Below are 25,793 nucleotides of genomic sequence, written 5' to 3' on the forward strand. Positions count from 1 at the left end.
AAAATGAGGAAAGAAATCAATTGATTGATTTTTGATTTTGAGTGATAAGAATGGATGTTACTGTCTACAGGATAAGTAACATTATATGAATTTTAGAAAGGTCAAAGGAAAAATGCATAATCGAATGAGAGAAAAGACAACAATGGATTGATATTACTGGTTATTGTTTATATGATAAGCAACAAAAGATGAATGTATAACGAAAAAGATAGTTGGAAAACTAAAGGATTGAAAAGTAAGTGTCCGATGATGACAAGAAATAATAAGTCAGGGAAGCAACATAAGAACATTAGAAGATATGTTCTTATCAAGATGTGCAGTGAAAATTCGAGGACGAATTTTCTTATAAGGAGGGGAGAGTTGTAACATCCCAAACTATGGGTTAGTGACTTAATTGTAAAGTTTCAGAATTTGATGACTAAAGTAGAAGAATGAAATAGTTCAATGATTATTGGATATATATGATGAAGGTTATTTAGTAATTATTAAAGGAAATAAAGGGTAAAATGGTCATTTGATCATTTAAGGAATTAAATAAATGTGATAGTGGGGATATATATTTTACACGTGGGAAATGAGGGAAACAATGTTTCCAGAATTCTCTTCTCCTACTTTCTTCTTTGTGCGTGAAGCTCCAGCTCAAAGATGAGTTTCTTAATTAGTTGGTTATTTGTTGAATTAAAAGTTGGGTTATGATTCTTAGGTGATACTTAAGCTTAAGGAAAGCTTAAGTTATCTTAAAATCAAAAGATAAATGAGTTAGGGAAGATTTAAGATTTGGAGTTCTTGAGTGAATTTCCAGAATGGAGTTGATAAGTTGAATTTGAAGCTAAATTTGACTTGTCATCAGCTTAATTAAGAAGTATTAAGTGTTAGAATTGGATTTGAAACATGTGGAAAATAGGGTATGATTCTTGAAATTCCTAAAGAGGAGAGGATATTAAGGTTAAAGATGAGATAAATGAATATTAATGAGCTTAAGTATGTATATTAAAGTTAGGAATATGAAATGGGTTGAAATATGAAGGATTTAATCCAAAAAGAATGAATTTTTGGGTTCAAAAAGAGGTTCTAGGCAGAGTGCATCGATGCACATTCATAGTGCACCGATGCATCAATGTTAAAACCCAGAAATTGTTTGAAGGTATATCGATGCATTGGTAGTGCATCGATGCACTCTTTTAAAATAAATATATCGAATGCAATTAGTGCATCGATGCATAAGGAATGCATCGATGCATCCCAGTAATAAACAAACATCGAATGTATTTTATGCACCGATGTATCAGTATTGCATCGATGCATACCCTTATTGAAAGAAGAAATTGACATTTATCTTAATCTAAAGAGTGAACCATTAGAGTATATTAGTTATAATACTAATATAGATCTATGTATGATTATGTAGATATAGAACGTGATCCCGTTCTGAATCAATTGAAGGATTAGAATCGAATCAAAGCAAAGCTAAGGTGAGTGCACATTATTTAGTATATGATGTTAAATGGAAAATAAGACTTATGATAAGTCTATTTCCAATAGTAAAATGCATGAATTCATAGAGGTATGTGTTTGTTATGATTTATATATGTGCATGAGTATATGTGTTATTGATATGATTCTATGATCATAGGATGTAAACTATGTGATAAGTGAAAAGTGACATATATGTGATAAATGAATGATATGAAAAGTGAGATAAACAAAGTATGGTTGATATAGGGTAATATAAGAATAGCTCATAAGTTATATGATAAAGATGGAACCATATAGGAACATTAGTTGAGTACTTGATAATAAGTCATAAGGTTATATGCATAGGTAATATAAGTTATAAGATGAGAATATATATGAATATCAAATAAGTTATGAGATAAGTTATATGAAATTGATATATAGGCCAAATGAAAGTATACACATGAATAAATATATAAGTTTATATGTTATTTTATATGCTATGAGATATAACCATGAACATATGTGATGTGATATATGTTATGAGAAATGACCCATGTGACTAAGTGTGAATTGATATAAGTATGTGATATAAAGTTATGGGTATATATGTCATATGTTATTATAGGTGATATGATATATATGAGTTTATGCGATATAAAAGTGTATATGTGAAATAACATGATAGGTGATAAAACCGTGAGCCTATATGATTATGTGTTATATGTTACATGATATGACATGCAAGTTACATGAACAAATGAGAAATGATATAAGTCATATGAAACGATATACGTGAATACATGCACTTGTTATACATGTGATATGATATGAGATATATGGTTACACATACATGTGGTATGTGACAGAAGAGAAATAACAAGTGATATGAAATGTTATAAATGATAATGCCCATGTTATGTGATATGAGAGCTACGGGTATAGTTGGCATGCCAAGAGTCGAGGGTATACCTATGTTCTACGGAACATATGGACAGAATTACCTATGTCTTTCGAGACATATGGACAGTATACCTATGTTCTAAGGAACATATGGACAGTTTACCTAGGTTCTTCGGAACAAATGGACAGTTGCCAAGGATCTTTATGACCTCTGGATAGTTACCGAGGATCTTTATGACCTCTGGATAAGTCTTTCGGGACATATATGTATTCTGTGGAACATGTGTGAAGTCTGGTGAGACACATACTTGATCCTTGGCATATGTATATGATTCTTAAGGAATGATATGTTGTCCTTCGGGACATTTATATGAGCTGTGGTGACAGCATATGTGTGCACAACCTCAATGTACTCACATACCTTAAGTTCTCACTAGTCTACATGGGCTAATAAAGAGATTAAACAAACATATTGAATGTGATATGTATACGATGGGTTTATAAATGGTTATCAAAAGTAAGTGGTTTGAAATGTGTTACATGAACCATATGATGTTATATATGTTTCTTAATGATAATGATAAAGATTATGATAATGATGGTATATGTTTATGTATGCTTTATGTTATATGAAATATTATATGTTTTATATGCCTCACTAAGTCATCTACTTAGCGTGTGATTGTTTCACACGTAGGTTTGGAAAGCGAAAAGAGAAGTAAAGAGGAACAAGGCAGGTCAGTTCTCCTTATCGAATGTCAGATCAGAAGAGAGGTGAATAATATGTATATTTTTTTATATAAAGTTCTAGTTGGCATGTAATCAAAAGAATATATTGAATAAGCTCTGAATAGTTTTGTAAATGTTTTTGAATAAGTTAAATGTTATAAAAGTTTTTAAAATTACTCACTATTTTATACGAATAAAGGTTTGAAAAGTCAATGCGACACTTCGGACTCGTATCCGGGTTGGATACGGGTTGGGGGTGTTACAAAGGTATCGATACCCCTGTAGCATTCTGGAGTTTTTAGCATTGGAACACTGTTCATAAACATAATTCAACAGTATAGTACTATTCATAAAAACGTTTTTCTTCAAATGTTTTATAATGAAACATAATTCAACAGTATATTATTGTATTTCCTTAATATAAGTCTAAATATTTTGTTATTTTGTAAGAATATTGTTTTAAAAAGTCAATGTGACCTCTTGGACTCATATCAGGGTCGGGTACGGGTTGGGGTGTTACAGAGGGAGTCGGTTAAGGTTTATGTGGGTTTGATAAAATGAAGATTTTAGGGGGGGAAGAAGGGATTTAACGCGTACAAAGGCCCCAGTCTTGATATTGAGACAAGCGGTCTCGAGACTCCCTACCTAGTATCGATACTCTAAGGCGGTATCGATACCAATTTGGCTACTAGAATTTTGGTATCGATATCAAAATACTGATCATGATACCAAAAACTTGGAAATGTCAAATATGATATTTTTACTCTCAAAAGCTTCCAAATAAGAACCTAATGATTTTAAGACTATATAAAGCACTAGAAACTTATTTAGGCACTAAAAGTTATGATTTGATACTAAATTAGAATGTTTTGCTAGGTCCTTTACTAAACTATATATTATGGACTTTTTAAAAGAAATGTCTAGCTAGATCAAACAAGGTCCAAAACATACGAAAAATAATTTAAGGTCGAAAGATATCAAATTAAGCATATAAAGTAAAAAAAATATACAATTCATGCAATATTAACTCCCTCTAACTAATTGTAATATGACGTTAGGTCAAGCACAAAAACATATGTGATCAAATAAAAACATAAAATTGCATGAAATTAAAACATTTTACCACTTAAAATAAGGTTGATTTGTTAAGTCTCCCTTTCTTTAAGTGTTAATCCTTTGTGTGTTTTAGATCTAAAAAATAACTTGACATTGCTCACAATAGCTCTAACACACCTACAATAGACAATTATACAATTTTTGGTACTCAAATCTTTTTGGGTCCATTGATGTTAGTTTTAAACAATTTAGTTTTAATGGATATCTATGGAGATAGGATATTCATATTTTTGGTAGCAATGAGTCATTTAGGTACATATATACTCTTAATCATTTTCCCTTTATAAAATTTAATGGAATAAACATGTCTAAACTATTTTTGATAAAATTTGATTTAGAGAACTCTCCTTTTTCAAATTTATTTTTAATAATTTTGTCAAAACTAGTTTTTTCTTTCTTAAGAGCATCATTTTTTCTTTGATGATACTCATGAACTTTGGAAAATAATTTTGCAAGTCTAAATTCTTTTTTTCAAAAACATTTAATTTGTCTTTCAAATCATTGATTTTTCTTTCAAGTTCACTATTAGTTTTAAAAATTGAGTCATTTTCAATTTTGAATGAATGTTTTTGTGTTTTGAAATCATTACTTAACATTCTAATACTAATTCATCATAGGCATCTTGCAACCCATCAAATGTATACGAATTTGAATTATATGAGTTAGATGATACCTTTAAATATTCTTAGATGATCATGAGGCAAAGGTTGGCCACTTCATTACTTTCATCATCGGCGACATCTTCATCACTCCTTGTAGCCACAAAAGTCTTTTTCTTTGGCTTACTTGATCATTTCTTCTTTAAGTGGGGACAATCATACTTAATGTGTCCCGGTTTTTGGAAATGGTAGCATATGATATAATCCTTATTCTTCTTCAGTTCATGCTTCCTTTCTTTTTCTTTGGATGACATGAATTACTTGAATCTCTTAAAGGGCTTGGCCATTTCTTTATCTTCTTCATCCACATCTTCACTAGAATTTTCTTTATCTTCATTGGTGGACTTAAGAACGATGTCAACATCCTTTTTCTTCTTCTCCTTCTTTCTTTGTTCTTCTTTTTTTCCTTTGAAGCCTCATTTCATGAGTGAGCAATGATCCAATGAGCTCATCGATGGTGTACAACTCCAAATCCTTGGCTTCTTCGATGGTAGTTGCTTTACCTTTCCAAGATGTAGGTAATGAGGCAAACATCTTTCTCACTACTTCTTCATTGGGATAAACCTTCCTAAAGTTCTTCAACTCGTTGATTATTGAAGTGAACCGATCGGACATCGTCTTTATGTCTTCATTGGGCTTCATTTTAAAGTTCTCATAATTAAGAGTAAGTATGTCAATCTTGGACTTCTTGGCTTGAGTTGTTCCTTCATAGGTGACTTAAAGCTTGTCCCAAATTTCTTTAGCATTAGAGCATGATGACACTCTAATATACTCATTAGGTCCAAGTACACAAAATATAATGTCCATGGTATCTTCGTTGGTCTATTCCGAGTTATTTCTTGGAGGAGAAGGAGAACCATCAATAATGACATCCCAAATTGAGTAATTGGTAGCTTGAACGAACAACATTATCCTATTCTTCCAATAAGAATAATTTGCACCATTAAAGTATAGTGATCTTGTAATGGATTAAGAGTTTTCAAAATTGAAGGAGTCAGAAGTTGAAGTCATCTTTATCGGTTGATTTAGTAAGCTGATAGAGCTCTCCAATGACCTTCTCAAGGTTGTTAAACCATCAATAGAGACTTGCTTTGATATAGATTGTTAGTTTTATCGAACAACTAAAATAGCCAAGACGGGGTGAATTGACCCTTACATCTACACTAAGGATTTCTCAAATCAACTAGATTTGCTAACCTTTGGGGACAAGGTGTAACCTTACAAAGACACACAAGGCTTATACCTAAAAGCCTTGATTACACTCTCTCCACAAGAGGTATTACAAATTTTGCAAACAAAAGAAAACCTCACAAAGGTAAATATGTTTCCAACTAATTAAACACTCACCCAAATTACACTTGAGCAAAAATAAACAAGAAGCTCACAAGTGTATTACAAATAAATACGACAAATTAACTCTAAACTCTTTTGATATTGGTTTGATCTTACAATTCACTTTCTTATCCATTTGAATCTTAGCCCCTTTTATGTCTTCTAACATCAATCTAGCCATTTGGAGTTGTTGATGATTGATTAGAACTGTTGGATTCATCAATTTTGAGCATTTAATGCTCACATGCACATTTGGTATCGATACCAAGTAATAGGTATCAAGACCGACCATGCCAACAATAAAGTTTATAGCCGTTGAACCCTTGGCATCAATGTTGTTTAAATGAGTCTTGATACTCACTCATCAGTATCGATACCAACACCATGGTATCGGTACCAAAAGGCCCACTGAAATATTGGTATCGAGACTGACAAGTTGGTCTCTAGACTGACAAGGGTTTTTGTGTGTGGCTAAATTCAAGTCTTTTGAGCTTTAAAATAGTATTTGTAAGATATGAAATCACTCAATAACACTTATGAACATTTTACACCTAAAAACGCTTTAAAATAGTTTATGACAAATTATTTATAAAATCGTAAAGTGCAAATTTTAGCAACTTAAAACATTTTAAAAAATTATGTTATATCAAAATCAAATGTTGATTCAACAGATCTTCTCTTTGGTAAAATGTTGTTTATTGATATAATTAGACTTGTGTAGCAAAGCAACCTACTAGATTGTTTGGTATGCTCACTATCTCATATATCACTTCGTAAAGTGTCTTATTTGACAGAGATAATGAGTTTTTATGAAGGTTACTAGGTTCTTTTGATGTTGGTCGTCATCCTCAATGGAAAATTTTATTTTTCTTCTTATCTTTAATATTATGAGTATTTTGGTGATTATTATCTCAATTTTTTTCTCTATAGTTGGATGCGTTGTAATTCTGATTCCTTCCATTATTTTTATTAATGAAATCCAATTTCCATTGTTAGAAAAAATAGTTTACCTTTTAAAGATATTAAAATATAATCTTTCAATTAAGATTGAAGCAAATAGTTTATCACTGTTGAATTTTATGTTTAAATAGAGTAGTATTTGATAAAATATGGTTTAGGTATCTTCTAAATAAAGTTTAGAAACTTTTGAAATGATAATTTTAGTATTTTTTGATCTGATTCTTTCAAATTTGTTATAAAGTAAATGTAATATATTGAATATGTAGTAAATTATTTGTTTTTCATGTTCTTGGATGATAATTGAGTTTCAGTTAATTTGAGGCTACTCTAGTGACCAACGTGGCTTCTTCTATTCGATCATATTTTCAGATCGGTAAAAGGGTATTATGATAACATCTTTAAAATCACCAGTTGACGGTTGTGGAGAATATTCTAGTATAAGGTTGGTCGACATGTTGATGACTTGTCCGAAGTGCGTCTGATGTGGAGATTTCTCGTTAGCTACTTCGTTGATCGACGACATGCAAGGGTTACCGGCTCGTGTCAACACCGTAAGCGGAATTAAAGAAGTTGCCGGAAAATTTATCAACGCTTTTGGCCACCGTATTTAAGATCAAAGTTAAAACAACTATTAACAATTTCCTTCAAAACCAAAAGTGTATTTAAGATTAACAGAAGCATGCAAGCAATCAAAATAAAGCTATCAATTTCCTTCAATCCTCAGCCAGTTCAGAAATAAAGTACCAAAACATCACAGAGTCATGGTACACATTATACAAATTCAAGCATCGAAGCCTAAAACATAATGGCCACTGTGAACCAACATCGTTCTACGACTTATCATCGCTACTAGTTATCATGCCTTGCATGCACTGCAAAGCATCTAGCCTATATAATGTGAAGTTTTCGCGGATACGACATGTTATCATTCCATTCAGTTAAGACAATACCCCTGAAACAAGGCTTAGCTTGGTGGTTCATGCAATCACCTTTATGAGGAAGTATCTTCTACAATTCCTACAACCTATCGAAAGAAAGACGAAGAAAACCAACCAAATATTGGGTTTACTCTTTCATTTATAAACTAAAAGTGCTTTAAAGAAGTTGTTCAAGATTGGAAAGACCATATGTGCAATTCAAATGGATGTCAATACGAAAACTGCTTAAGGATGACTAACTACACCCGAGAGACTATTCTAACTAAAAAAGAAAAAAATACAGTTCAAGACGGTGAAAAAAAGATTATATAGAAGTTCTGCTCCTCAGCGAAAAGGCAGACATATATTCCGATGACCCATATATTTGCATGGTTCCTTAGGGTCCTATAAGAATTCAGAAAGAAGGAAAAAGTGTCATTGAAACAATTAAGAGAAAATAGCATTGTAGGTTTAGGGTTTATGACTAATGTTAGGTATGGCTCATAAATATACCAGTAAAGAGGACAGGAGATGGAGCGGAGTTTTCTATTATAAATAGAGATGTAACCTAGACCTAAAATATCATTGAATAAAATTCTAGCGCCGCCTAGGCACCGAGGACGTAAGCACATTGCCGAACCTCGTAAAATTCTCGTGTTCTTTCGTTTTCTTTACCCGTTTTCGTCAACAATTGGTATCAGATGTCAGGAGCAAAATTTGAAGTCGCGAAATTCGATGGTCAGGGTAACTTCGGATTATGGCAAACGAGGGTGAAGGATCTATTGGCGCAGCAAGGGATCTTGAAGGCTTTGCGACCTACAAAGCCGGCGTCGATGGATGAGGAAGATTGGGAAGAATTGCAGCAGCGAGCGGCAGGAACCATACGATTATGCTTGGCGGACGAGGTCATGTATCACGTCATGCATCTATCGTCTCCAGACGAAATTTGGAGGAAGTTGGAAAGTCAGTTTATGTCTAAATCCTTAACGACAAAACTGTATCTGAAGCAGCGGCTGTATGGGCTGAAGATGCAGGACGATCACGATTTGGCGCAACACGTGAATGTCTTCAATCAAATCGTTTCTGATCTGGCTCGGCTTGATGTGAAAATTGAGGATAAAGACAGAGCGATGATTCTGTTGTGTTCGTTGCCTTCCTCTTACGAACACATGGTGACTACTCTTACATATGGGAAAGAGACTATCAACGTCGAGGAGATTACTGCAGCCTTGTTGGCTCACAACCAGCGGAAGCAGAATGCAGGGGAAAGCTCTCAAGCCGATAGCTTATATGTCAAGGGTAATCGAGATCGTGGACGGAAGCCAGAGAAGGCAGGGTCCGGGAAGCGGAATTCCAGATCCAAATCCAGGGATAAGAAGACGATTCACTGTTACAAGTGCAAGGAGGCGGGACATATGAAGCGAGACTGTCCGAAGTTGAAAAGCAGACTGATGAGAAGCGTGATGGCTCATCCAAGTCTGTGAACGTGGTCGAGGATGATACTTCTGATTGCAGTGAGGGTGATATGCTTTCTATTTCAACGACACAATTGACGGATGCTTGGATTCTTGATTCTGGATGTTCTTATCACATCACGCCAAATAGGGAATGGTTTTTGACATACAGGCCGGTTAATTCTGGTTCGGTTTATTTGGGTGATGATCGATGTTGCAATATTGTTGGTATTGGTGATGTCAGAATTAAGATGCACGATGGCTCCGTTCGGACGTTGAGTGGTGTTCGACATATCCCAGACTTGAAGAAGAATTTGATTTCCTTGGGCACTTTGCACAAGAATGGTTTTATCCCTAAGGCTGACGAGGATAGGGAAACCATTCGGATTGTTAAAGGAGCATTGACTGTGATGAAAGGCAAGATGACTGCAGGGAATATCTACAGATTGTTAGGGAGTACCGTTGCAGGTGGAGTTCACTCTGTTGAGTCCTGTGATGATACGACAAAATTGTGGCATATGCGCCTTGCTCATCTTAGTGAACGTGGTATGGCAGAATTACACAGAGAAACTTGTTGCATGGTGTCAAAAGCTGTAAGCTCGATTTTTGCAAGTATTGTGTTCTTGGTAAACAGACTAAAGTCCGTTTCAAGACTGCGAAGCACACAACTCAAGGGATTCTTGATTATGTGCATTCTGATGTATGGGGGCCTTCCACGACATCGTCTTTGGGTGGATCTAGGTACTATGTTACTTTTATTGATGATTTTTCACGGAAAGTTTGGGTGTATTTTTTGAAACAGAAATCTGAAGTTTTTGAGAAGTTCAAGCTGTGGAAAGCTGAGGTAGAAAACCAAACAGGATGAAAAATCAAGTGTTTGAGGTCTGACAATGGTACGGAGTACACAGATTCACAGTTCCTACAATTCTGTAAGGAGCATGGGATTCAGAGGCATTTTACAGTGCGCAAGACACCACAACAGAATGGTGTTGCGGAACGAATGAACAGGTCGTTGAATGAAAGAGCCAGATGTTTGCGGTTGAATGCGGGGCTTCCCAAACACTTCTGGGCTGAGGCTGTTAACATGGCGTGTTACCTTATCAACAAATCGCCAAGGGCATCGCTGGCTGGGAAAGTTGCAGAAGAGGTATGGACTGGTCATGATGTTAGTTTTGATAACTTACGGATTTTTGGTTGTCCTGCTTATGTGCATGTACCTGCTGATGAGAGATCCAAACTTGATGCAAAATCGAAGGAGTGCATTTTTTTGGGTTACAAGAAAGGTGTCAAAGGATTCAAGTTCTGGGATCCAGTTGCGAAGAAAGTTGTGATTAGTAGAGATGTCGTTTTTGATGAACAGTCTATGTTGCAGCAGAAGCAAGACACGACAGTGGTAGATTTCGAGCAGTTTCCAGTTGAGAAACCAGAAACTTCTCAACTGACTTCTGGTGGTTCCACTACGGATGATTTGCAGGATTATAGTCTCGCCAGAGACAGGGTGAGACGGACGAATATAAAGCCTCCGAACAGATTGGGTTTGAAGACTTGGTATCTTTTGCACTTACTGTTAGCAGTGATGATCCAGTTACTTTCATGATGCCGTTACTAGTCAGGAAAACGACAAGTGATGGCAGCCATGGTTGAGGAGATGGAGTCTTTGAATCACAATCGCACATGGGAGTTAGTTCCCCTTCCTGAGGGTAAGAAGCCGATTGGTTGCAAATGGGTGTATAAGAAGAAACCAGCAGTAACAGAAAAAGAGGGGGAGAAGTTCAAGGCTCGTTGGTAGCGAAGGGATTTTCACAGCAGAAAGGAGTTGATTATGATGAAATCTTTTCTCCTGTGGTCAGGCACACTTCAATCCGAGCATACTTGCATTGGTGGCTAGTTGGGATTTGCATTTAGAGCAGATGGATTTAAAACTGCTTTTTTGCATGGTGATTTAGAGGAGCAGATCTACATGCGGCAACCTGAAGGTTTCACTCAACCTGGAAACGAGAATTTAGTTTGCAGATTGAAGAAATCTTTGTACGGGTTAAAACAGTCTCCGAGACAGTGGTATAAACGGTTTGACTCCTATATGATCAAGATTGGCTACAACCGATGTGAGTATGATTGTTGTGTCTATGTTAAGAGCCTTGATGATGGTTCTTTTATTTTTCTATTACTGTATGTTGATGATATGTTGATTGCTGCGAAGAACATGGATGATGTTATCGGTTTGAAAACTTTATTGAGTCAGGAATTTGATATGAAAGATTTAGGTGCTGCAAAGAAAATTCTTGGAATGCAAATTTGCAGGGACAGAGACTCAAGGAAACTGCGGCTATCTCAACAGGGTTATGTTGAGAAAATGCTAGAAAGGTTTGCGATGAGCAGCGCGAAACCAGTTAGCACTCCATTGGCGAATCACTTTAAGCTCTCATCAGAACAGTGCCCTAAGACAGATAAGGAAGCTGAAAATATGGCAAAGGTTCCGTATTCTAATGCTGTTGGCTGCTTGATGTATGCGATGGTATGTACTCGTCCTGATTTAGCTCATGCTGTTAGTCAAGTTTGTAAGTACATGTCTAAACCTGGTAAGCAACATTGGGATGCAGTCAAGTGGATCTTTCGGTACTTAAAGGGTACTGTGGGACATGGAATTGTTTTTGGGAGTCAGCTGGATAATCCTTTGGTTGTAGATATGTGGATTCAGATTATGCAGGTGACTTGGATAATAGAAGATCTACGACAGGGTATGTGTTTACTCTTGGTGGAGGGCCTATTTGCTGGAAGTCTACTGTTCAATCTGTCGTGGCACTATCTACAACTGAAGCTGAATACATGGCAGCGGCTGAAGCTGCAAAAGAAGCTTTATGGCTTACTGGTTTAGTGAAGGAGTTGGGTGTTCAACAAGGTGGAGTTCAGTTGCTTTGTGATAATCAAAGTGCTATTCACTTGGCTAAGAATCAGGTGTATCGTGCTAGAACTAAACATATTGATGTAAGGTTCCACAAGATCAGAGAGTTGGTTGCATCTGGAGAGGTTTTGTTTCAGAAGGTACATACTGATGAGAATTCCGCTGATATGTTCACCAAGCCAGTTACGACAGACAAGTTCAAGCATTGCTTGGACTTGTTGAATGTTTCGAGTTGTTAAAGAAGCAAGGTAACCCAACCCACATTGAAGTTTCCAAGGGGCAGGATATTCGCCAAGGTGGAGATTTGTTAGGTATGGCTCATAAATATACCAGTAAAGAGGACAGGAGATGGAGCGGAGTTTTCTATTATAAATAGAGATGTAACCTAGACCTAAAATATCATTGAATAAAATTCTAGCGCCGCCTAGGCACCGAGGACGTAAGCACATTGCCGAACCTCGTAAAATTCTCGTGTTCTTTCGTTTTCTTTACCCGTTTTCGTCAACAACTAACATAAAAGCACTAGTACAATGGCCCCTTTCCACATGAAACAAACAATGAGATTATAATTTTGGTCATTAAAGAATAGAAATGTCGGCATGCTTACATGTTCCATGTGAGCGTATAAGAGTGTGTAACAGAGAAAAGCAATTCAACTTAAACAGACAAAGGCAAATTGATAAAAAAAAAAGTACTTTTGATCTTTAAGAGTACATTATAGATCGATTACAGATTTTAATATATGTAATAAAAGGTACATGTCAAGCAAATATGCTCAAAAAGATTCACAGTAAAATACGAAAAAGTTTTTCCTATAACCCCTAAATAATAAGTTAAAACAAGCACATCCAACAATTTGAGTTTCCCTTGTTTCTACACATGTATCGTAGCACATTCTTACAATTTCCCGATATGGGATTAGGGGTGTTAATTTACAGTAGCACTCATCAAGGTATTTGTTCAATTAAGGTAACATAAGGAGAGTTATGCTTATAAAAGTCCATATAAACTAAAAGAAATAAATAGTTGTGAAAATAACAGGTGAATGCGCTTGCTAGTCCTATGTCGCTTCACTCTCGCCCCACTTGAACCTATTACATGATTTGAATCAATCACACCACAGACACCTACGACTTTGTTGAGCAACACCAGGCTCTCCATGTAACTCTCGACAGATAGAAAGTATCCCCCGATCTTAACTCTATTACGCTCAATTAACTTACGGTTCAAATCGAGTGAAGCTATCTCTCCTTATGTTAGTTGTGACACATGGGACTGATAATCACATCACTTGTTATGTTCTTAGCTGTCTAGTTTCTGTAGTTTATATGGACTTGTATGAGCATAACTCCCCTTATGTTAGCATAACTCCCCTTATGTTAGTTTAATTGAATAAGTACCTTGATGAGTTCTACTGTAAATTAACACCCCTAATCACATATCGAGAAATTGTAAGAATGCACTAGGATACATGTGTAGAAACAATGGCATCTCAAACTGTTGGATCTGCTTGTTTTAACTTCTTATTCAGAGTTTATAAGGAACCATGCTAATATATGGCCCATTTGAGCATATATCTGCCTTTTTGTTAATGAGAAGAACTTTCATATAGTCTCTTTTTTCTGTGTCTTGAACTGTATTTTTTAATTTGCTATTTTAGTTAGAATAGACTCTCGGGTGTATCGAGTCACTCTTAGGCAATTTTCGTATTGACATCCATTTGAACTGCACATATGATCTTGTCAATCTTGAACAGCCTCTTTAAAGAACTTTTAGCATATTAATTAAAGAGGAAACTCGATATTTGGTTGTTCCTCTTCTTCTTTCTTTTGATACAAAGAAGACCGTAGGTTGGAGGGATTGTAGAAACTACCGCCTTGTAAAGGTGATTTGCGTGAACCACTGAGCTAAGCCTTAAGTTCAGGATAATGTTTTAACTCAATGGAAGGAGAATATGTTGTATTTGAACTCCGAAGACTTCACATAAAATAGACTAGATGCTCACAATGCATGCAGGGTTTGATAATTAGCAGTGACGGTAAGTCGTAGAACGATGCTGGTTCATTATGGCCACTATGTTTTAAGCATTGATGCCTGGATTCATATAATGTGCACCATGACTCTGTTTATGATGTTTTGGTATTTTGTTTCAGAACTAATTGAGGACTGAAGGAATTGACAACCATTGTCCTACATGTTTCTGTTAATCTGACTTACATATCTGGTATTAAAGTTAGGTAGCTGAAGCTATTGATTTGAATGTGTCATCGATGAAGTATTACGCAACGTCGAAGGTGAGTATCATTGTATTATCTAGCATCGAAAGTGAATATCGTCACAATTTTGTCCTCAGAGAAAAAAAAAACATTGAATGAGAGGAAACTAATCTTATCTTATGCAATTATAGCTCAATCCTTAGAGTGTCTTTGTTTCAATAAAAGTAGATAAATCATTTAAAATAATTCTCAATTTGAAACCTTAAGATTTGGGGGAGAATTGTTCGAATCCCTAATTCCTGATTGGTGACCTAATTGAAATATTAGGAAGTTCTAAGTCACTTACGTAAACCCTAAGAAGTTAAAGAACCAATTGCATGATTTGCCAACTTGTTTTTTTTTTAAATTCCCTTCCCTGATAAAAACCCGTGCGGCGCCCTCCTTCACTTTCTTTTCTTCTCACCTCAAACCCTAGTGTCGCCGTTAACATACCAAGGTAAGGTCGTCGGCCGTCGCTCGAGACCCTCTTCACAACCCTTTTCCCTTATCGACGTTGGGCGGTGCAGGTGTAACTAAACCACGAGTTAAAACGCATCTATCGCAGCCGGGGTTCTAATCGACCGTTCTTGGCCACTTTGAATCCCATATTTGCCAAAACCAATGGGGAAGAAACGGAAGCACAGCGAAATCCAGGCAGTTGAACCAAAAAAGAAAGATGAAGGAGCTCCCGAGAGACCAAAAAGGACGCTCATGGGTTGGAAAGACAAGGAAGAAGTTCAGAAACAAACCGAGTCTAATCCCCAAGTTTTTAGAAACAAAGAGAAAGTTATGGTGACCTGTTCACGCCGCATCAATTACAGGTTGGTTCGAAGAAGAAAAAAAAATATGTCATTTTTCCTTTGCTTGAATGTTTGGTTGCTTTTGTTTTTGATTTGGGTTTAAAGTTTTCGTTGTTTATGGTTCTGGGTTTTGCAGGTATAGGCATTTGATGTTGAATTTGGTTTCACTTTTGCCTCATTGTAAGAAAGATAACAAGGTCGAATCGAAGAGTAGCAAAGGGTCTACCTTGAATGAGCTCATTGAGTTGAGGGGTTGTTCTTCTGCTCTGTTTTTTTAGGTAAATATTTAAGCTTTGTTGTTTTTTTATGCACTTTCAAAGATTAATATGGTGCTTGACGAGCTTCTAAAGTTTGATTGATTAAAGTTGTATAGAATTATGTAAACATGTGTCAAATTTAACCTTTTGGGCATGTTATGTTAGTTGCTTAAAATTTTTGTTAATGCTAAAATTAAGGTGGCTTTACCTTGTTTTAGTTTAAATTTAGGTAAAAATGCACACGAAGCCCCTAAACTTTAAAAAAATCAATGTAGTGTTCATCTTATTTTTTGAGTTGGGCTTTGTCCTCTAACTCGAAAAAAAATTTAATATGATTCTTCGACTAATATTTTCCGTACTAACATTTTCATCAAACCATTTTATTTTAAGGGTAAACTACACAAATAATTCTTTTTTTCTTTTGAAAATAAATTATTAATCATTATTCTTTTTGTAAAATCAAAATAATTCAATGATAAAATATCAGTTTACGTTTTTTTCATATGTTTTCTTCCCCAAACTATCTTCTCTGCGGCGGCGCTTCCCCTGTTTCCATATGTTGCCCATTTTTTATTGTCATCCACCTTCTTATTACTATTATTTTTTTAGACAGAGAATAGCTGCACACTTTCTCACATGAAAGCATACTCAAATGCAGAACCCATCTTTATAAACCACCCATGAAAATTTAATTTCATTCCAATTTGAAGAAAAAAAAAACTAATTTCCAGCACTGCGAATCAAAGGGAATCCAATTCCCAAAGATTGTTTCGCTTTTTTTTCATGCAACAAAAAAAATGATGCTAACAGTGGAGCTGGAGTCAGAACTTGATGAATACCAAAAACTTGGAGGTTGGATTGACATGAAACAAGCAAATCCGAGAGTTTTACATTGGGCTAATAATTTGTTTGATTCTTCTGAAGATGTATTTGGTTTGGGGTGGGAGTATTGGGGGCGTTGTTGAAAGTCTCAGAAATTGGGACCACTAAAGATTGTGAAGGGTAAAAGATTTAGCTTGAAGCGAGGTGGTGATGTTTATATAGCAGATAGAAATTCCATAATGTATCAAGCTTAAGGTTGCCATAGGTTTATATAGGATTAGTAACTTATCCCTAAAACAAAAGTGACCATCTGTGTAGTTTACCCCTTAAAATAAAATGGGTTAATTACATACAATCTTAGTCCTTGAAGTCTCTAAAGTTTTCGAAATTAACAACTTTTAGAGTTTAGTGACCAAAATAGGAGAAAAAAATAGTTCAGTGTAATTTACCCAATTTATAATAGCAGGAATTAATGGAACCATTGGTTAAGACAGAAAACGTTGATCAAAGGGCCATATTAAGTTCTTTTTTCAAGTTGGAGGGTCACATTGGTTTTTCTGGAAAGTTTAGGGACCTCGGGTGCCTTTTTACCTTAAATTTAATGCTCGAATTGTTCAATGTTCATATACACATTTTTTGTTTTTCCAGTGTAGGAAAAACCGGGATCTTTACATGTGGATGGCAAGGTGTCCCAATGGTCCATCTGTGAAATTTTTGGTTAATGCTGGTAATATTTTTTCTTTGTATCTCTTAAAATGCATTCTTATGATTTCTTGATGTTGTTTAGTTACCATCGAGGCGTGATGATTTTTCGTGTTTCTTGTGGCTTAATGAAGTTTTGCTTTGTTTGATTCAGTTCACACAATGGAAGAACTGAAGCTCACTGGAAATCATTTGAAAGGTTCACGCCCTTTGTTGACTTTCTCAAGCAATTTTGTAAAAGATGCTCATTGGAAGCTTCTGAAGGAGATGATCATGCAGGTATCTTGTTGCGGTTTTCCTCTTTTTTTTGATAGGAATGGAAGGCCTCGTTAAAAACCCTCTTCTTGGTTAAAGGAGCTTAGGAGTAAGCTCCTTAATCAGCGGAAGGAGGAAAAGAGCGCCTTAAAAATTTTATTGATAATAAAAGTTTACATAAGATTTAAACACTACATCACATAAAACTTAACAACTACTTTCAACTAGACCTCCTCGCTGGATCAGAAAATCCAGTAATAGAGCCTTACCGTCAACCTATCCCTTTCTTAGCTAAGCTATCAGCCTCCCCATTGCTTGCCCTTGGAATCCACCTCACTGAATGAACCATACCATTTGAAAGAGACAAAATCTGATTAACTAAAGGCGAGTAGAAAGCAGGAGCCAAAGCCGGTGATTGAATCCATTCCACTACCGACTTGCAATCACACTCAACAATCAATCTCCCAACAGATACCCATAGTGATGCCAGAAAAATTTGTGATATGAAAACTCTAGTCGTCTTTGTTAAGACGATATGAATGCTTTTGCTTTTTGACTTGTGAAACAATATGAATGTTGTTTGATATAATAGCTTGTTAGGACGATTCTCTTTTGTTTTCTATCGAGCCTGCCACTGAGGTAAAGTTATAATATCTATCTGTGCATGAAGTGTTGGAGATTTTGTTTGCTGATTATGTGGATTTTTCACTTAAATACTCTGCGGGTTGAAGATGCGAGTGCTCCATGATACTTTCCTTTCTATTATTTTCCGGCAGATATTCGGAACTCCAAAGGAGCACAGGAAATCTAAACCTTATCATGATCACATTTTTGTTTTCTCTATCATCGATGACCACATATGGTTCCGCAATTATCAGGTCAGTGAACCATACGACATACATGGCACAAGCATGGAACGTGGATTAAATTCTTAACAGTAGTAAGAGGTATTCTATCTGAGTTTCTCTTAAAACTGCTGTTTCCCAATGCACAGATATCTGCTTCTCACAATGAATCAGACAAAATGGTCCGAGGGGGACTCGATAAAATGACCCTTGTTGAGGTACGAAGTGATATTCGCTTTCTTAAGTTCATATTATATATATTATGATTTTCTAGTAATTTAATGCTAGATATTGGCTCTGTATAGGTTGGTCCCAGATTTTGTTTGAATCCGATCAAGATATTTGTTGGTAGCTTTGGAGGCCCGACACTATACGAGAATCCTTTCTATGTCTCGCCAAACCAAGTAAGAGGATTATCCTTTGTGTCCTAATATATGTTGAACAGAAGGCCGACATGGGATTAGAACCTCATTCGTATTTCTCTACGGTTTTTAATCATTTGGCACGAATTGTCTTTTAGATTCGAGCATTGGAGAAAAGGAAGAAAGCTGGGAAGTATGTTAAGAAAGTCAAGGCTAAGACAAGGCGAAAAATGCACGAGCAATCTAATCCATTGGAGCCTGATGAATTTGCAGATGTGGAAGGAATGATATCTCGAGATTCATTTTTCTACAAACCCAAATGAATTATTTTTCATTAAGCTTGTGTCGTCTCTAATGTGAACCGATGAGTTTTGGTCAGTCACTTTATCTGCAAGTTTTAATTTTGTAGGATGTTGCATCAACGGATTGGTTAAAATACAAAAACAAAGTCATGTGTTTGCTGTTGCATCTGCATTATCCTTCTAAGTTCGTTTGTGAAATACGTAACTCTCGGCTCATCTTTGAATCGCCAAAGGTGAAACTACATCTCTCGATTGCATGGTAGATGACAATCACTTAAAAGATGGTTTTTAACAAGTTTGCAGCACAAGTATAAAAGCAAAACTGATCAAAGTAGAGAAAATAATAGAATTGAAACTGCAGTGAGGAATATATATATATATATATATATATATACACACACACTTCCAGACCTGGTGCAGGAACTGTGAACTATACTATTTCCAATTAGTGTCCAAGGAAGAGGATGACATTGAGATTGATCAACCAAGGCAAGATGGTAATCTAAGCTATGATATCTACTTGAGAATGAGGAAAGAGAAAGTTAAATGTATTGGTCTTTGTTAGAAGAAAAGCTGTGGTAATCTTGTGTTACCAAGCATGCACAAACAGTCGCAGGAGATACAAATCACCGTACTTGTGGATTCAAACTAGATTCAACATTACGTATTCAGTAGCGGATTGAGAAATATTTTTGAGAATGGACAAGCATATGTTAATAACATAAAAGTTCTGAATGGGGATAAACACCATCAGTTAAATAGATAACTAATCGAAGAAAATTCGAATTTCAAGATAGATATACACTCACTCTCAAATAAATGTGGATCCGCCATTAATTGAGTCAGACTAGAACGTCCTTATTTATGTTCACCGCTTGGGGCATGGTGGGTTCAAAGAATATGTCGTTGTGTTCACCATCATTGTCTTCTTCATCTTCTTCGATTGTGTTGTTAATCTTTTTATAATTTTTTATATTTTTTTATAATTTAAATACATAGTTTTTTTTATATTTTTAACAATTTAAATATATATTTAATAAAAATAGTACTCTAAAAAAAGTCAAATTGAAATTCTTAATTGAAAAATATCAATGTATGAAATGGAATTTTACAAAATCGAATTAAAAAGTAAGTTGAGATAATAAATTGAACCTAATGCGAAGCTAGAAAAAACTCTTGGAAGCGCCACCGAGTATCCATCTTTCTCTCTAGAAAGAAACCGAGGTTTTCCTCTTCTTCAACGGCCCGGTTCTATCTCGACTCGACTTCAATCGGTATTCATTTTCATTTCGTTATATGTATTTATGTTTTCTTCAGTGTGTTGTGGATCATCTTGAAAGAAGAGAAATACGTTATTTAAAATGTTGTCGTTTTACGCTTTTGTGATTTGCGTTGAAATGCTGTCGTTTAGAATTGAGAGTTATGGGAGTAAACGAAGTTGTTTTTATTTAGGGGTTTAAGACAGTTGTGAACCATGGCCTATGATATGAAGAGAACGAATTGTTTTCTTCTTCCTCTGAATTCTATCATTCTTGTCCTTTTCTTTTAAGTTTGATATTATTGTTGCAGTTAAGCTAAACAACAGACTTTGAAGCTGTTACAAGGGTACCAGAGCCATTGTTCTTGGCCACTTTATTTTTCAAATGAGATTTTGGATTTTGTTTTTCTTTCCTCTCGTAGTTACGATGGTAGACGGAATCCGTTCAGGGATAACAAGACATAGCCCGTTTACAAGGAGAATTGGCACAAATGGAGAAAGATGGGAGAATAAGATGGAGGCGAAGCTTCAAGAGTTTCGGCTTACCATCCGATATGATATTATGAAGATGTTCGACACTTGTTTGGGGAAATCAAAAATTTCTGAGGTAACGTCTGAACAATCGAAGGGGATTCTCTGTCCAGCACCAGGAATTCGAGTGGTCAATGAATCAACAATTGGGGAAAGGGAACATACGGTGATAGAGCGTAACGGTCAAGTGGAGGTAGGCAATTTGGCTTATAAGTTGAAATGCTCAAAGTTCGATGGTTTAGATATTAGAGGCTGATTGTTTAAACTCGAGCAATTTTTCGAAGTAGAAACAGTCCTGAAGCAACTAAGATTAGACTAGTAATGTTGCATTTAGAAGGGAGTGGCACCAATTTGTGATCCAAAGTAACGAGGGAATGGAGCAGATGAACTGGGAACAATATATGTCTATTGAGGGATTGATTTACACCGAGAGGCTTCGAGGATCCATTTTCTGAGCTGGTAGCGTTCCATCAGACTCGATCAGTAGAGCAATTCTATGAAGAATCTGTGAGCTTACTGAATCAGGTACAATTACCCGATGACTACGCCCTAAGTATTTTTAATAATCATTTAAGGATTGAGATAAGTCAATATATTAAGCTGTTCAAGCCAAAAAAACCTCTTAGAAGTTTTTCAGATGGTCAAACATGTTGAGGCTATTTTTGTCGATCTCAGGAAAAAACTTACACGCCTAGAATTAAACTTGTGTCTTCTCCAACGTCAAATTTTTCGAACACTTTTAGCTCTTCGGCTAAATTACAGCCCGTTGCGACTCCTCCTAAATTACCAACTGGCTCTACAGTATCTATTTTCGTTCCGAATGTTTCATCACATAGATCCTGTAGTGAAAGCCCACGAGGAGTGTGATAAGGCAGAAGTGATATCAGGCACCTTTACAGTATTTTCCATTCCAGTTACCGCATTAATAGATCCAGGTTCCACCCACTCCTACATCTATTATGATCTAGTCCGATATAGAAACATTCCAGCTAAGGATTTAGACATAGGATTCCGAGTGTCCAATCCTTTAGATCTAGATGTTCTGGTGGACAAGGTTCATCGTCGATGTCTAGTAGAGATTTAGGGTCAGATCTTCTTAGTCGAGCTAGTGGAGTTGCAATTCCGAGAATTCGACTTGATCTTGGTTATGGATTGGTTATCCAAACACAACACTAGTTTAAAGTTCAAAGCTAGACAACTCAAGCTCGAGAACTGATGGTACCAAGTTAATAATAACTAGTGAGAAATCAGGGTGTTCAAGGATTGTCTCAGCCGTGAAGGCTCAGAGGTTGATCGACAGGGGTTGTGAGGCCTTCTTGACTCGCGTAGTTGATACCAGAATTTCAGTTCTAACACTTGGGATAGTCGCACTGTTTGAGATTTCACTGATGTGTTCCCAAAAGAGTTACTAGAGTTATCGTCAGATTAAGAGTTAGAGTTTGGTATTGAGGTGTTGTCGGGTTCTGCTCCTGTGTCCATTGTACCCTACCGCATGGCACCGACGGAGCTAAAGGAGTTGAAAGGTCAGATCCAAGACTTGCTAGAGAAAGGCTTCATTAGACCAAGTATATCTCTGTGGGGAGCACTAGTTCTCTTCGTAAAGAAGAATGATGGGTCGATGAGGTTGTGCATCAACTATCAAGAGTTGAACAAGTTCACCATCAAGAATCATTATCCTCTCCCTAGGATCGACAATCTCTTCAACTAGCTTAGGGAAGCACGTGTGTTCTCCAAGATCAACTTGAGGTTGGGATACTACCAGTTGAAAGTTAAGGACGTCGATGTAGAAAATACGGCTTTCAAGACGAGATATGATCACTATGAATTCCTTGTAATGCCGTCTGGGCTCACCAGCGCTCCATCGACATTCATGAACTTAATGAATTGGGTCTTCTACCCGTACTTAGATCAGTTTGCAGTAGTCTTTATAGATAAAATTCTCGTGTACTCTTGATCAGAAGATGAGTACGACCAGTATCTCTGCATCGTTCTATAAAAGCTTCGAGAGAGCCAGCTTTGCAGTCGTTTTGGTACTTGTACAAAAACTATCACGATATTTATTTTCTGATTGGTTTGTCGGTAGTTATGTATAGTCAGATCCCCTCTTTGGTAAAATGTTGTTTATCGATGTAATCAGAATTATGTAGCGAAGCAGCCTTCCAGATTGTTTGGTTCGCTCACCACTTCTTTATCACATTGTAAAGCGTCTCATCTGAAATAGACAAGAAATTTCTTTAAAGGTTATTGGGTTTTGATATTAGTCGTCATTCTCAACGGAATGTTTTATTTTTCTTCATATCTTTGGGTTTAATAATTTTGATTCCTTCATTATTAATTAAATTCGATTGTTATTGTTAAAAAAAAGTTAAGTCATTTTTACTTTCGCCGTTAAGAACTCTTTTCTATCATTACCTATTAACTGATTTCAATAAAAAAAATATTATTTTCTAAGAACGGATTTAGGATTAAATCTTGGCGGGTCGAAATATTGGACTCCTTTTAAAAAGATATGTAGGGTAAAGTACACAAATGATCCCTTAATATAGAGTATTATTTTATTAAGTTTAACGACTATTAAAAGTTACAAAATAGTCATCCGACTATAAAATATTATTTTGTTGAGTCTCTTGACTATTAAAAGTTACAAAATGATCACCCAATTATTCATTATGTTCCAAACTCATCTTTTTCAGTTAAAAATTTGATTGTATTCTGAATTGAACATTAACATGTTAACTATGATATGATAATATGATCCTAGAATCTCAGACAACTATTATATCACAGTCATTATGTTAACGTCCAACTTAGACAACCACCTATTTTTAATGAAAAAATATTAGTTTGAAACATAAAGAATAATCGGGTGACAATTTTGTAACTTTTAATAGTCGAGAGACTTAATAAAGTAATATTTTATAATCGGATAATCATTTTGTAATTTTTAATAGTTGATAGACTTAATAAAGTTGTACACTATAATCGAGTGACTATTAGTGTATTTTAATTATATATATATATATATATATATATAATGGACCACCTTTTTTATTCCTTATTGGTCGGGTGACTGTTCCTCAACAAGCCAAAGAAATGTCGACGACAATCACATACACACCATTTAATCTGTCTTTGTTATTTCCATCGATATTATTGATATTAATGTATGTTGCTTTAGTTGAATCATTTATCGATACGTTTCGGTCTTATGACCGAGATTTTAGTGTTCTTTGGGTGAATAAAAGTTCTAGGTCCTTAATTAAGGATCTAAATTACAATTTGTATTTATGTCTTTAATCACGTTGTGTTTATCGTTATAACGGATGATATTATGATTACTGTAAATATTATGGTTGTGAATTTTTAATAATATATGGTATTGTGGGCAGTATGATTATGAATATCGTAGTTTTAAACAATATCGAAATGGAAATGAAATGAAATGGCTGTCCCTTTTTCCCATATATATGGGGTAAGGGGGAGGTAAGATAGTAGGCTACTCCCAACACCAGGTTGAGAGCAGCTTCCGTAAGAGACCTCCGAATTATGAAATACCTTCCGTAAGAGCAGTTTTAAACAATATCGTTATCACTATATACGGTCGATGTTGTAGTTGCATATCGTTAAGAAATTGTTCCTAATAACCGTACAAGAGAAATTTATAAGAGAGTTCCTATCCGTTTTTCCACCAGCGACAAACTTAGACAAGCAAAGCTATTAACTTATGTGTAAACGAATCTAACATCAAACAAGTTCAATAGTCTAGCATAATAAGAAAGAAGACGCCTCTTGCAAGGTAATAGATATTCTACAAGGTATAATGGTGTGTAATGTATATAATAGAAACGGATAAAAGATGAAAATAAGAGAGTTTAGAAAATGAAACCCAATTCGTATGTCAAGATACACAAATCTCTTATCATGTCAAGAAATTTTTTACTACAATAATAATTATTAGTTGTCTTTGAACAAATATATTTAACCAATCGATCTAGTTGTTCATATTTATTTTCTCATATTCTCTTATAGTTTCTTAAGTTGATTGAATCATCAAGTAAACATGGGATTGTGGCAGTCAAAAGAGAAACGATGCACCTTCATCAGTAAAATCTTCAATTTGAACCTTTGAGACCTGCATTATTAGTTTCTTCTCAATAAAAAATGGCAGGAACCTGCCAATTCCAAAGAACAGAGTGCATGGACGTGCTCTCTTTGGCCAGAGCCTCCCTCAACTCTCTCAGCTCCACCACCACCTTTGCTCTAATCCTCGACCCCTCAATTCCATTATCATCCCCTACCACTCTATGAACCACCCTCACAGCAGCATGTGCACGTCGTCTCAACAACCCCCAAAAATAACCCCTTCGCCTGAAAATTAGTTTCCAGCGCAGAGAACCAAACGCCCACTGGAATCCCTAACCCAAGCAGCGCCTTCATTGCCAAACCGGCAACAAAGCATGGTGATCCCCCATCTCACCACCGTTTTCTCTTGAAATGGACCAAAGAACCGGAAAGGAGAGTTTTCGACTGATTCAATAATTTTCTCGGATATCTCCCATGCAATGCGAGGTCTCGCGAGTTTCAAATCTAAAAGAAGATTCCTCTCTCCTACGTCCGATACTTCACTTTCACCGAATTTTGAGAGGAGATCCGTGGCTCTCTAGAAGCATGTAGAGACCAGATCGAAGATTTTATGATCGTGCCAACAAAGCAGATTTGATAGCCGGGGAAGGGACTCCGATAAGCATATCAGCAGCCACGTCGTGAAGCATAGTGACATTTTGAAAAGAACGATGAGAGCAATGCAGGCGTTCCAGAGGTGGAGTTTGAAAGGGGTTAAGTGACGTTTGCCAAAAGTCGACGGAGATCCAAAGGGAGCAAGTCGGCTAAAGGAGAGTCTCTATTTGTTAAATTTGGATTCGATTCGAGACAGGAGATCGCATTCCTCAATTGTGTACTAATAGAAAGTGTAAAAGA

The 25,793-nt window shown here is 35.9% G+C and overlaps 1 pseudogene; it reads left to right on the forward strand.

The window, feature by feature from the left end:
* The first annotated feature begins 10,945 nt into the window (after positions 1-10,945).
* On the forward strand, positions 10,946-19,193 carry LOC120133139 (annotated as a pseudogene).
* The last annotated feature ends 6,600 nt before the right edge of the window (positions 19,194-25,793 follow it).

The sequence above is a fragment of the Hibiscus syriacus genome, unplaced genomic scaffold, assembly GCF_006381635.1.
Source record: "Hibiscus syriacus cultivar Baekdansim isolate YM2019G1 unplaced genomic scaffold, ASM638163v2 tig00110577_pilon, whole genome shotgun sequence".
NCBI lineage: Eukaryota > Viridiplantae > Streptophyta > Magnoliopsida > Malvales > Malvaceae > Hibiscus > Hibiscus syriacus.